The 14,376-nt window shown below is 45.5% G+C and overlaps 1 protein-coding gene across 2 annotated transcripts in view; it reads left to right on the forward strand.

Moving 5' to 3' along the window:
• The first annotated feature begins 352 nt into the window (after positions 1-352).
• Positions 353-14,376, forward strand: part of LYPD6B (LY6/PLAUR domain containing 6B) — a 39,389-nt gene continuing 25,365 nt past the window's right edge. The window contains exon 1 of one of the 2 annotated variants that reach the window (XM_063401032.1): positions 353-371. The gene's annotated coding sequence lies outside the window, so the exon portion shown is untranslated. Of the gene's footprint in view, positions 372-7,406; positions 7,545-14,376 lie in introns of those variants that run through there. The other variant, XM_063401031.1, reaches the window with a different exon arrangement.

A 14,376-nucleotide genomic window follows, 5' to 3' on the forward strand; every position in this document is an offset into this window, starting at 1 on the left:
TTAAGATCCCTTCCAACCCAAATCATTCTGTGATTAAAAATCAAAAAAGAATAATAATTTTGCCGCATGAATTTTGATACTTCTGAAAATTTCCCCCCTTTTCTTTTTTTTTTTCCAAGTCTGTGTTCCTCAATACTTTAATTCCTTTCCTCAGATCTATGGGCTGGATCTTGTGGACTCAAAGGAAAGGAATGCTTCGGTTATTCCCGTGTGTGCCTCAGAGGCCTCCTGGATGAGGTGCATGTCCAACAGCTCAGAAGTGGTGAAAAGCACCCATGGTAGCTCCATGCCAACAAACTTCAGAAGGAATTTCAGGTGGCAGCTTTCCTGAAGGATTGAGGCGGATTGAATGATGCATGGGATGTTGGCAGGTATTTTTCCAGTAATTGCTGGGAGAACCTTTTAGTCTAAATAAGGAGGTTTCACCTGGGCCCTGCACGTGGATTTCACCAGGATGGTCATTCCCAGTGCCCAAATGCTGAAAGCCAGGTTGGACAGGGCTTGGAGCAGCCTGGGATAGTGGAAGGTGTCCCTGCCCATGGCACAGGGAGGAATGGGATGAGTTTAAGGCCCCTTCCAACCCAAACCATCCTGGGATTCCATGGTTTTAAGTGAAGGCTCAGGATAACCCTTGGCATTCCTTGTTTTCTTGCTGTGTCCATGAGCAGGGAGCACAAGCTTCCATCCAACAAAACGAGATTGGGATTTCTTGCCTGAAGCCTGGGGCTTTTGGAGGTTGAACTACAGGCTTTGGCTCTGGACCAAATTTGGGGTAAAATGGTTTCCATTTGAGTTTTGTCTGGGTTTTGCTTTGATGTTCAAACAAATCTGAACTGTTGTGTGAAACCTGCTTGGAATAAGCTTACAAACCCCATTGTTGACATCATCCTATCGGTCTGGAAGTGGGGCAGTAAAGGATTAGAACCTGAGGTTTTATGTTAAAAAAACCCCAAAGAATCATCCTGGAATGACTTAGGCTGGAAGGGCCCTTAAAGCTCATCCCATTCCCAGAAATCCTCCTGGAGTTTGTAGGGGAGGCAGAGGTAGAACCTGGTTCTGCACTCAATGCTCTTCAGGGAAAATTGTGCTTTCCTAAATTTAATGTTTCCTCTCCCCAGCTCTCAATCCAGGGGACGGTCCAACTCCATCCTTCATTTTCATCCTTCATTAGTCTGCATTTTTTGTAACAGGAGTACTTGTTAAAAAACAAAGTGGGAAGAGATCCTTGCAGCAATGGAGTGAAAAATCAGGTGTATAAATAGATTGGACATTCTGCTTCCTCAAAATGTTGAAGCAGACTTCATGTTGACTGTGCTCTCACAGTCTTAATTAGTTTTGCCCATAAATAAGTGTGTCTATGAGAACAATTGTCTTTCCTATGTCAAAATGTCCATTTTCTGATAAAGAAATGTGGTTTTCTTCCTTGTAGCCCAGTTACACGATTATTTCCAAATGTTAGGGAAGCTAAGATTGAAATCCTTCAGCCTCCCTGGATTTATACGGATGGAGAATTAACACCCGTTGTAGGAGCAGCCTTGCCTTAGCTTTAAGTGCAAGGTCTTCTAATTTTTGTCCGTTCTTTCAAATTTAACGGGCAAAAAACCTGCGTGAAACACCATCTTCAGTGGCATCATAACAGCTCCTCCCATGGGGTCTCCAGGGACCCTTTCCCCCCTTAAACCCCTGCCAGGAGTGCAGGGCTGAGGCTGGCTGGGGTTGGAAGGAGCAGGCTGCCACCCCAGCCCGGCTCTGCGGGAGCTGCCTCTGGTGAATACCTGGCGCTCCAGGGCGCTTTTCTACCCTTCCTTCCTCACCTCAAAAGCAGCAAGACAGACACCAGATTATCTCCCCAGCCCTGGGGATGTGCCCCGGAGGGTGGTGATTACCCTGCTCAGGAGTTGAAACATGCAGACGGGAGCACTTAGCGTCATCTAATCCTTTTTGGTTTGGGGAAAAACGCTGCCCCGGTTTTGTCCTGATGTGAAGAAACCTGTTGTGGCAAATTGCACTAATTCAGAGCTCGGCTTAATACACTGAAATGGAGCTAAAAGCTTTGGAGAGAAGCACAGAGGAGCCTCGTGTGCCTCCACAGTGCCTCAAACCTTCTTTCCAGGGGCTGGTTCGGCTCAAATGTCACTTCAGGCTGGACTTGAGGCGTTTTGGTGCTTTGGATATGAAGAGTTTTCGTGTGTTAGGTGTGGGCTTGGAGAGTGTGGCTGTTCCTTCTTTCAGCTGGCAGCTAAGGAAATCCATTTTATGGAATCCCCTGAGCTGGAAGAGACCCACAGGATCATGGATGCAGCTCCAGGTCCTGCACAGACACCCCAAAATCCCACCCTGGGCATCCCTGGGAGTGGGATCCAAACTCTCCTGGAGCTGTGGCAGCCTTGGGAATTCTCTGGGGAGCTGGGGCAGTGCCCAGCACCCTCTGGGGGAAGAACCTTGCCCTAAAACCCAACCTAACCCCCCCTGGCCCAGCTCCAGCTGCTCCCTGGGTCACAGAGAGCAGAGATTGGAGCTGTCCCTCAGGAGAGAGCTCCAGACTGGGATGAGTCTCCCTCAGTCTTTTCTCCAGGCAGGACACACCAAATTACTTTGTGGGGTTTTTATGGCCATATTTTCCTTGGCTTTTACTTTCAGAGCATCAGGTGCATGTTCAGGGTCCCAGTACTTTTTTCTGGCTGGGATCACCAGTTTTCCTTCCTGGAAGTTCACTGTGTCCATCTGTTGTGCCTGGCTGGAGCAATGAAACCTCTTCCCAGGCCCATCCTTGTTTCTGTAATTCGCAGCTCTTTGTGCCCTGAACTGAGCAGGAGAATCCCCTCCTTGGCTGTTCCAGGACGGAGCTGCTGCATCCCAGGGAAACGCGGCTGCTCCACAACTGGAATTTTCTCCCAGGGCAGGTCCTGTGCCCATCCTTTAAAACTAAGCCTGCACTTCAAAAAATCCCAAAATTACCATTACAGTGGTACTTCCCTCTTGGGAGAGGTTCAGGGCATCTCATCTGCCTCACGCAGATGCAGAGTCAAATCAGAGGGTGTTTATATAAACATATAAATATTAATTTCACATTTATTAATAAAACCTCACAGCAGAGCTTCTGCAGAAGTCAGGGAAGCAGAATGTCCAAGCAAACGCAGGAGATGCTGGCACTGCTGTGGGGTATCAGTTGTGAGAACACCATGTGGGTGTAGGGGCTGGGGAATCTCCCCGAGCAGAGCTAATTCCAGCCTGGGGCTGCTTTCTGTTCCTCGTAATTATTTTATTTTTCTGAGATTATTGCAACACTGCCTGATATCAATCTAGTCTGATAACGTTCCCCACAGCACAGAAGGGAAAAATTCTTTCTGTTTCAGAAAGGACTTTTGCTGCGGGTTTTTATGTTTCATTTTCTTGTTTCTTTATTTCAGCTTTTATTTATTTGTATATATATAAACTGTCCCTATAACATTTCAGAATTGACTATTTGGCTTCATTTCTTGAAATGAAGAAACAGAAATTCCTATCTTTCCTTCTCTTCCCTGTAATAATTCTCACATTTGGAGTGATTTGTGAGACTATGGCTAAAAAACTGGCACTGGCACCAATGATCTCTAGTGGAGAAAACCTTAAAATAGATGTTTATAAAATTCATGAGGTATCAAAGAGCTGCAGATTTACAGCTGATCTGCACAGACTTGAAAATCTCTTTTCTGTGAAGCAATAGATGAAGTTAATAATTACAGTACAATTAGAGCAGGAGAGTGATGCGTGCAGCCAGGTAGGATTTCTCCTTCACTGCTTGCAGGAAATGAGAGGTTTGGGGTGCAGGGCTGTGAGTGTCCTCTGCCCTGCACTCTCTGCTACAGGTGGATAAAACACTCAGAGCAGAAAGGTTTTGGTTGAACCACCCTGCTGATTTAGCTGGAATCTGTGGTTTTTTCCCTTCAGCAGGCAGAGATGAAGGGCTGTCATTGCCTGCCTGGAGTGCCCCGGGCTCTGTGAACTCTGTGCTAAATCAAACTGGAATTTGGGGCATTCACCACCCAGGAGTGGCCTGGGCTGGAAGGGACCTTAAGGATGATCCCACCCCACCCCTGCCATGGCAGGGACACCTCCCACTGCCCCAGGGGGCTCCAGCCTGGCCCTGGGCACTGCCAGGGATCCAGGGGCAGCCACAGCTGCTCTGGGAATTCCAGCCCAGCCAGGAATCCCTTCCCAATCTCCCACCCAGCCCTGCCCTCTGGCACTGGGAGCCATTCCCTGTGTCCTGTCCCTCCAGCCCTTGGAAATCATCTCTCTCCATCTTTCCTGCAGCTCCTCCTGTGCTGGGAGGGTGCAGTGAGGTCATCCCAAAGCTTCTCTTCTCCAGGCTGAGCATTCCCAACTCCCCCAGCCTTTCCTCATGGGAGAGGTGCAGGATGCTTCTTGTGGTTCTCCTCCACCTCAGGATATTGGAACCAAACAGATAAAGTTTTCAAAATCAGGACATTTCAGCAGTTTCTATTATTTATGGATTTGTCTTGCAGAGCATCAAACCACAACTCCTTTTGTTTTTGTTGTTTTTATCCCTTTGTGTCCCACACCAGCTGCAGTCACTCCTGGCTGTGGCATCGATTGTTTTGTACCAACTCCTCGAATTTATCAATCCCTCCCCCCAGCTGCAGGACTGGGAACCTCAATTCCTGAGCTATTGTGAATTCCCTAGGGAATGCTGGAGCAGCCTTGACTCCCTTTCCTGACCAGCCCTGACTCAGAAATGCCCCGGTGGTTTGACAAATGATTTTTGGCTGGTGGCAAAGTATTGTTTGCTGTGGTTTGAAGCCAGATTTCAGAGGCAGAGAAAAACAGATCCTTTACAATTCCCAGGAGTGGAGGAAAAGGCCTTTGCTCATGTATTTCAGTGCCACAGGATTTATTTTTCCCTGGCAGAACTTTGTGAGCCCACCGAGGCCAAGCTCTGAAGAAGGTTAATAATGAAATGTGGATTTTTGATGCAGAGAAATTTCTTTCCTCCTCCTCTTTTTTACCAAAAGGCGCACAGGGTAACTGAAGTCACATCAAGTCCTTTAAATGCATTTTTGCTGGGTTATGTAACATATGAAGGGAGCAGAATTTGTCTTTCTGCATCAGAATTTGGTTCTGTGCATTGACTGGAGCCAGCTGGGACAGCAGATCTGATCGGATCAAAGGCATTTTCCACTTCATTTCCATACCTTAGCATGTCTTCCTCAGCAACAAAACCTGAGGGTTTGGTCTTTCCAAAGAGGGTTTGTACTCAGGGAATGGTCAGGCATTGATGTGCTGGTGGGAGAGGATGAGTGATTGCCTTTGCATCACTTATTAAACTGCCTTTTCTCTTCTTTTTTTATTTTAAATAAAGCAGTTTTTAACAGTTGCATTCTGCAATGTCAGACATCCCATAATAATTGATCACCTGAACCTTTTGCTTTGTATTTAGGCTACTCTTGGTTGTCAGACCTCCAACTCTCACCCCTTCCTTGCAAAAAAAGGCCCTTCAAGCCTTCAGGAATTGCAGCTGTAGGGTGGGACGCTGCCTCCCCAGGAGCTGCGTGACAGAACCACCCTGGCATTGAAAGGAGCCGTGTTTTCCCTTCTTTTTCAAAAAGCCCAGGGCAAACAGCAGCTTAATTCAATAAAAAATGCCCCAAGAGCTGCAGCGTGGCTCAGGTTTTAACCACAGGTCAGCAGCTGAAGTCTGAGCTTTGTAAAACCCTTTGTAGAAAGGAATATAATGGGAGTGGGAGCAGAGGGTCAGGAAGGACCAGAGGCACTTGGAGCTGGTTTTAAGGGTTGTTCTGCCTTGGAAAAAAATGTCCTGTGGTGTCCTAACACTGGAAAATGTCATTGGATGTTGGATCTAATATCTAATAACAGGATGGGGTAACTGAGAGGCGTTCCATGAGTTTTCTATTTCATTACCAGTCTCGGTGAAGGTGGAGCCATAAAAGACGGTACAGCTCACATAACAACAGGAGCCAAACTTCTGTTTGTTCCAAGGCCTTTTAAAAGTTTTTTAGCCAACAGATTAATGCTAAAAGCTTACAGGCATCTATTTAAACCAGTCATTAAGACTACACGTGCACCTTACAGCACACAATAGTTACTTTTATATTTTTGGCAGCTCAGAAACTTTCTATGCTCCAAATATTTCAAGGCCTAAAATTCAATTCTGTTTCAAACCTGTCTGTGTAAGCTCACTGCAGCCTGTGGAATCCTCTGCTTTTCCAGTCCCCACCACTGGGCACAGGGATTTATTTATGAACGCTGGGGAGCCACAACTGGGGACAGTCCTGGGGTTTTGGAGGCTGAGTGTGGACAAGGCAGAGGTGCCCAGCAGATGATTTTTGGCAGCACAGAGGGAGGAGGAAGCGTTTCCTCTCCTTTCTTTGCTTTAATTCTGGGACAGCCCTGAGAGGTGAATTCAGGAATGAGGGGGCAAAATTGGCCTTGGGTTGACCTGAGGGTCTTGGGAAAGATGAATTTTGGGGTTGTTCCAGTTGGTTATCAGGTTATGTTTAATCGAGAAATCCAGGATATTTCAGGCTCTAGCTGGGTAATCTCTCAGACTTGTTGTACATAATATTGCTAAAATAATTTTTTTCTGATTTTATGAATGGTGTTAATATCCCACCTGGGTGTTTTAATTGTGGGATTCTGTGCATGCTTGATGACTTTTCAAAGTAGATAATGTTATTTCTTTGGGGGAAAGGGTTTGGGGATTTTAAAACCATATCTCCATCTTCTTTAATAGTGCCAAAAATGTTGCCTCTGTGATAGTGAGAAAGTCCAATGTGTAGCTCTCTTCCCATAGAAAATTTCCTTTATTCTGTGTGGATAGAAACCATTTTTTTTTCTCATTTAATACAGATAAGAGCAACATCTATATCTATTAAAAATATAATTCTCTATGTGGCTCTGTGAGTAGTTTGACCACCACAGTGAAGCAATTACATGATAAACTCTTTTAAAAAGAACTTTTAATTGCAAAAGGAACTTTTATTTGTGTGCTTAGCTGCCAAAATAAAGGCAACTGAGATCTTCTCTGAATTGTCAGGATTGTCTTAACTGGTTAAATCCATGTTTACAACCTTGCCTGTGGTTAACCACCCCCAGATAAGATCATGGACTGTCTCCCTGTGAGTGTAACAGGTGAGGGGTTGATGCTACAATTCACATTTAAATCGCTTTGTGCTTTATTATTTTTTTTCTCTGTGGCTTTGAGAGGGACTTGCTGTGAATGATTTGCCTTCCCTGAGCTGCACTGCCCCGTTTTCCTGCGGTGCTTCCATAAAAAAAAAAAGGCTGCAGTGGTTGAGGATAATGTGCTAAACCACATGTCTGGACACATGCGGGAGGTGAAACCTGAAACTTGGCAGCTCAGACACTTTTTAAGTCAACACAGCTAAAAGCAGCCACAGCACAACTCCTGAACTGCTCCTGTTCCTTAGTTATACAGAAAAGCAGAAAAATCTTCTTTCAAGCACAACTTTAACCCCAGCTGTTGCTGCAAAACTCCTTCAGGTTTCTCCGGAGTTTATCAGGTAAAAGTGAGATTTGAGCTGGAGCATTTGGGCTTTGCCACCAGGGTCACGCTTTAGTGCCAGTTGTTTTACACCAGAGGAATCACAGTGTGTAAATGTATGTCTGTGTCTACAGACTGAAAAATGGGTTAAATTGATGTGGAAATATGGTATAAAAGCTGTTAAAAATTAATTATTAGCAGTCAGATTAGGAGTTTGAAGAATTAGCAGACAGATGAGAAGTTTGTCCTCACCAGAGTGGAGCCCACTGTGGGTTGTTCTGCAGAAGAAATCTGAAAAATAATAAACTTTGCAACCATGAAGTAAAGCTCTGATGTATTTCCATTTGAAACTAGCATTTAAATCAAGGGTTTTGTTCTGAGCACCTGGAGGATTTGATTATCCCCCCCAAACAATGGCAGAAACAGGAATTGTGTGGATTGTGGCAAGTGTCTTTCATTTTCATCCCTCCACTTGCTTGTAGCTTTTTGATGTTTTCTTCTTGTACTTTGCCAGATAATTTGGTTCAGGCTGTGCACAGGATTTACATTTCTTTGGTCAGCCTCAGCACCTGATTTCTAGACAGAGGAGGAACAGCTGGGCTGGGATCTGTTCCAGAATCCCTGGCTGGAGAATGCTCCCTCCCGTGGGATGGGGATAATTGTGGGATTATCTTCATTTTCAGAGATGACCACTGGATCCTGCCCCGCTGGGAGCTCGAGGTCCAGACCTGCAGAAAATTGATTTATTTGCAGCTGCTGAAGGAGGAGGTTCAGCTCTCCTGGCTGAAGAAAAATTCCTTTATTTCTGTATTAATATGGGATAAAGCAATCCAAAAAGCACAGATCTTGTGAGGAGCAGATGGGGGAGCTGGGAAGGGACTGGAGAATTCCTGAGGGAGCTGGGAAGGGACTGGAGAATTCCTGAGGGAGCTGGGAAGGGAATGGAGAATTCCTGAGGGAGCTGGGAAGGGCTGGAGAATTCCTGAGGGAGCTGGGAAGGGCATGGAGAATTCCTGAGGGAGCTGGGAAGGGCATGGAGAATTCCTGAGGGAGCTGGGAAGGGAATGGAGAATTCCTGAGGGAGCTGGGAAGGGACTGGAGAATTCCTGAGGGAGCTGGGAAGGGACTGGAGAATTCCTGAGGGAGCTGGGAAGGGACTGGAGAATTCCTGAGGGAGCTGGGAAGGGACTGGAGAATTCCTGAGGGAGCTGGGAAGGGGCTCAGCCTGGAGAAAAGGAGCATCCAGAGGGATCTTTTCCCTCTCTGGGATTCCCTGACAGGAGGGGACAGCCGGGGGGATTTGGGCTCTGCTCCAGGGCACAGGGACAGGAGGAGAGGGAACGGCCTCAAACTTCACCAGGAAAGGTTTAGATTGGATATTTGGAAAATTCCTTCATGGAAAGGGTGCTCAGGTGGAGCCCCCATCCCTGGAGGGATTTCACAGCCCTGTGGATGTGACACTTGGGGACATGGGGCAGTGCTGGCCTTGGCAGTGCTGGGGAATGGTTGGACTCGATGGTCTGAGAGGGATTTTCCATCCCTAACACTTCTGATCTTTATTCCACATCACTAAAAAGAGCCTGGATTTCCTGGAGCACCATTCCCTTGGTGGCTTCTGTGCTGTATCTTGTTCCCATCGTGTCCTGTTTCTCTCCAGGATGGATTTGGACCCAGTCCTTGTGGGCTTTGGCTGAATGTAGAAAATTCCTGATGGGAGATGCTTGGCAAATTCCCAGCTCGTGCTGTTCCCACAGACAACCTGGAAATGGGTGGGGCTGAGGAGGGGAGGAGCAGCAGAGGTGCAAAGCTGAGATTGCTTGGAATGGCAGCTCATCAAAGGGCCAGGGAAATCTATAAAATGAGCAATAAAGTTCCTTTGAAAGTCTCATTTCACTATTGCAGGGAGATGCTTGTAATGTAGATGCACGTAAAACACAGCTTTGTTGGGGGAATGTGGGATTTAATTTTTGGAAAAGGAGATAAGGGGAAATCCCTTCAGGATTTTTCTAACAGCTGTGCTCCCACAAATGAGTTCTTTTCTTCTGGGAGAATTTTCAACTCTTGTTTATTTGGGTTTCTTTACCTGAATTGTTTCCTTTCTGTGTCGAGCATGCAGTAGTTAATCAACTTCTGACTCTGACGGGAGGAGGGTTAATTGTTAATCAGTGTCAGAAGTGCCTGAACTCATTTGGTGAAATGCATTTCCCTGCGTGTCTTTAACAATCTGCTCTGACAGCCATTGATTGCCCGGCTCTGCTGTGAGCTGAACCCATGAAAACTCCGCTGCGTTTTGAAAACAGCCCTTAAAATAGCAGGGAAATGCAGGAAATGCCACGTGGAGCCCTAAAATCGGTGGCTGGGATTCTTTGCTAAGGGAAGGGAACTCACAGCAGCTGTCAAGGGCCTCCATTCCACCTGTGGGAAGCTGCCTGGGGCTATGGAGAGGAGGGAGGAGAGGGAAACAATTTTTAAAACCACCACTCTCTTGGAAATAGGGAGCTTTATTCTGGTTTACCAGAGGCGTTGGTGTTCACTGAGAACACAGATGTTCCATGTGCCAAAGTCACCGGATAAAAGAGTTGATAAAGGGAAACAAAGCCTGGAATGCGGGTTTTCCTCCTCCCAGGTGATGCTGGGCTCTGGGGGTGTGTGGAGGCTTTTTTGGGTCGTGTGTGGAGCCTTTTTGTGTGTGTGAAAGTCTCTGTGTGTGTGTTGTTCTGTGGCTGTGGTGTTCTTCTGTGTGTCTGGGAGTCGCTGTGTGTGAGTGTGAAATCTTTTGGGGTGTGTGTGGAGCCTTTCTCTGTGTGTGTTTTTTTGGTGTGATTTTTTTCTCTGTGTGTGTGTCACTGTGTGTGTGAGTTAGTGAGTGTGGAGTCTTTTTGGAGGTGTGTGGAGTCCTTTTGGGGACTTTTGTTTGAAGTCTGTGCGTGAGTGTGAATCTTGCAGTCTGTGTTTGAGTGTGAATCTTTCAGAGTCTGTGTGTTTCTGCGTGTGTTTCTGCGTGTGTTTCTGCGCGTGTTTCTGCGCGTGTTTCTGCGTGTTTCTGCGTGTTTCTGCGTGTGTTTCTGCGCGTTTCTGCGCGTTTCTGCGTGTTTCTGTTGTCTTTGTGGCTCTTGCTCTGTGTGTCTGTGTCAGTTTTTCTTTGTGTGTGAGTGTGGGTGTCTTTCTGTGTGACGGGGTCTTTTTGTGTGTCTTCCTCTGTGTGGGAGTGAGTGTTTCTGTGTGAGTGTGCATTTCTGCATGAATGAATTTCTCTCTGTGTGTTTCTGTTTGTTTCTGTGTGACTTTGTGTTTCTGTGAGTGTGTTTCTGTGTGTGAGTGTATTTCTGTATTTCTGTGTGAGTGTGTGCTTCTGAGTGTATTTCTGAGTGTGTGTGTGAGTGTGTATTTTTCTGTATGTGTTTGTGTGTATTTCTGTGTTTGTGGGACAGCGTTTGTGTGTTTCTGTGTGTGTATTTGTGTGTGAGTGTACTTCTGTGTGTGTTTCTGACTGTATTTCTATGTCTGTGTGTTCCTCTGTATTTTTGTGTGTGTACTTGTGAGTGTGCATTTCTGTGTTTCTGTCTGTGTGTTTCTGTATTTCTGTGTGTCTCTGAGTGTGTGTTTCTGTGTGGTTTTTTGAGTGTGCATTTCTGTGTGTTTCTGTGAGTATTTCTCTGTGTGTTTCTCTCTGTGTGTTTGAGTGTGTGTTTCTGTGTGTGAGTGCATTTCTGTGCGTGGCACACTCAGAGTGTGGGTGTCATTCTCTGTATGTGTGAGAGGCTTTCAGTGGCTGTGTCATTCTGTGTGTGAGTCCTTGGTGTGTGTGAGTCTGTGTTCCTGTGACTTTGGGTGTTTTTGTGTGTCTCTGTTTCTGTGACTTTGGGTGTTTTTGTGTGTCTCTGTTTCTGTGACTTTGGGTGTTTTTGTGTGAGTCCTTGGTGTGTGTGAGCCTCTGTGTTCCTGTGACTTTGGGTATTTTTGTGTCTCTCTGTGTCTGTTCCTGTGACTTTGGGTGTTTTTGTGTCTCTGTGTGTGTTTTTCTCACTGGGGCTGGATGTGTGTCTTTCTCTGTGTGTCCTTTTGTGTGCATCTTTTGTGTGTCTTCAGTGTGTGTCTTTTTGCATGACTCTTTCTCTGTGTGATCCCATCTGTATTTCTGGACCCTTCCTGCCTGCAGGACAGATCCTTGTTGCTCCCTACAAGTTACCTCACCTTCCCTAAATAAATTCCCATTATTAAATTATTTCTTTGTACTCCTAGAAATAAACCCACGGCGTTTGACAGAACACTTCACTGAAGAATCCACGCTGTAAATGCAGCAGGAATCCCCCACATCTCCCCCACCTGAGCAGGGTTTTACTCCTCTGAGAGGAGCCCAGGAGGGGCAGAGCCCTCCACCAGTGATTCCCTGTCCTCCAGCCTGGGCTGTGTCCCGGAGCCCGGGCTCAGCCCCTCGGAGGGAGCCCTGCGAAGGGCCTGTGAGTACAGGCTGAGCTGGAGAGGGGTGGGAAGCTGCTCAGACCTGCCAGCTCTGGGTGTGCCCCAGAGCTGAATTTCGTGTGATTACAGCATGGAAAACTTGGAGGTGCCTGGGGAATCCTGGTAGCAGCTGAGAGGATGAGTGTGAGGTTTGCACTTATTCATTGCTCTGGTTTTTCCTATTTTTTAACAATATAAATTCCTTTTGTGGGTATAAAATCAGGTGCTTAAAAAATTTGCTGTTTAATATCGGTGAAAAAAAAATCATGTCATTGTGAGTGTAGCAGCTGAGAGGGTGAATGTGAAGTTTGCACTTTATTCATTGCTCTGATTTTTTCCTATTTTTTTAACAACATAAATTCTTTTTGTGGATGTAAAATCAGGTGCTTAAAAAAAAAAAAAAAGCTGTTTAATATCTATAAAAATCCCATCATGTCAGTGTGGGCCATTCAGTTAAGAGCTTGGGCTTGATGATCCTGACAGATCCCTTCTAACTCAGAATATTCTGTGATCTCAAGGTCAGCTCCACTCTCCAAGGTGCAATCCCAGAAATAATTGCTGATGGTGGATTTCTGTGGAGGATGCCATGGAGTTCCTGGCTCATATCAGGAGCGGCTCCACTGGAGTTTGGTTTAGGGTTTTTTCCAGCCTCTCTGTTGGTGAAGGGCTGAAATTGGAAGGATTGGCAGGTTGTGCTTGGCTGCATTTTGCCGTCCTGGATGTGAATGAAACACCCAAATGTTTTTCCTTGCCAGAGGACTGACCTGTCACTGCACTGACCAGTGGTTTAGAAAGCTGGAATTTTTATTTTCTGTTTCAGTGGGGAAGCCTGAGGCTGTGAATACGCATTGTGCACTGCAATCCCCCTAAGTACACCGGGCAGAGAAAATTCCCTGTGCCTGTAGCTATATCAGGATGTTAAATACCAGGGTGATTAATCTTTCCTCACCTCAGCAACTCTTAGGCCACGCATTAATGTGTTTTTGTGTGAGATTTAATTGCTCAGGCTTGTAACAACTCAAAACCTTAAGATCCTGTTTCCCCCGTGACTTCAGCGCTGAGAAATTGGCTTTCTGGAAAAGCAGCAAATGGTTGTTTGGACTGTGTTCCATTTTCCACGGCATATGGAGGCTCATCTGTGGGTTATGGATCAGTGGAGAGCAAGACTCAGGCTGGGGCAGGGATTTTCCAGAAGTAAACAGCAGCCAGGAGTGATGCTGGGAAGGGAATTCCAAAGTCAGGGCTTGCTGCTGTGAGCTGGAATCCTGTCAGCACCCTTTTTACAGTCTTAGAGAAATTACCACAATAAAACACCTCAGTGTTTATATTAACTAAAAAAAAAAAGGTGTTTCTAGACATAAAATATTATTAGACCCGTGAAATAATAAATAAGAGTTGCTAAATAAGCCTCACATGAAGGCCAAGTGTATCTTTTATTCCAGGGCTTTGCCTTTCACATTATGTAAACTCCAAGCAGCCAAGCTTATTTTTAAGAGTTAAAAAAAAAATGAAATGGTTAGAAAAAAAATTTAAAAGGTCTTGACATCCAATCTGTCATCATTGTCTTCTCAAGAATGCACACGTTCAACAAAAAAAGGCAAAAGGTTTTGTTGAATGACATTGGTCTTTGGAGTTCTTGTTTGGTTTTCTGCTCATTAAGCTCCTGACATGGAAACAGACCTGAAAAGGCCAAGAGCTGTGACATTGGATGCAGATTTTAGCATGTCAGCAGGTCTGCTGATAAAATGTACCCTGAACTTGATTTTATTACCTTTTCTTTTAACAGCAGGAACCAATATTTGAAAATGATAGACCTCAGTGCAGTGATAGGAGAGACAGCGTAGGAGACATAAATCAAACACTGTGGGCTTTCCCGTTTTAAAAAGGGCAGTTTGGGAAGTATTTAGGGATTCTATTTGTGAATTCCAGGCCTTAACTTGTACTATGGGCATGGGGGCAATTAGAATATTTTAAATGTGTGTTTGCCTTTTTTTTTTTTTTTTTGAGGGCAGGGGAAAAAACCCAACCCAAACCAACACCACAAGCTCTTTGTTTGGAAAATCTGGCAAATCTTTGCCAGAAATTAAATTCTAGGAGATTTTTGTTCCGTCATAGAGTGAGCCCCAGCCAATGTGTTTGGAGTGAAACTTATTTTGGTGCAAAGGAAGGACCAGGAGAATTCCCTGGGAGTTGCCAGGAGCCAATGGGCCTCAGCAAGGGTCTAGATGGAGACTGAAAAATTAGAGGAGACATTTGAGAATATGAGAGGTTAAAAACCTTGGTTTTTTTTAATTAACTTGTATCAAGTGCAAGGTTTCAGACCGTGTTTGAAGTAGAGTTTTAGTTTTGGTCATAAATCCAAGTATGGCAGCTCCTGGAAAAAAAACCAG

Source organism: Prinia subflava, chromosome 6 (assembly GCF_021018805.1).
Source record: "Prinia subflava isolate CZ2003 ecotype Zambia chromosome 6, Cam_Psub_1.2, whole genome shotgun sequence".
In the NCBI taxonomy this organism is placed as follows: domain Eukaryota; kingdom Metazoa; phylum Chordata; class Aves; order Passeriformes; family Cisticolidae; genus Prinia; species Prinia subflava.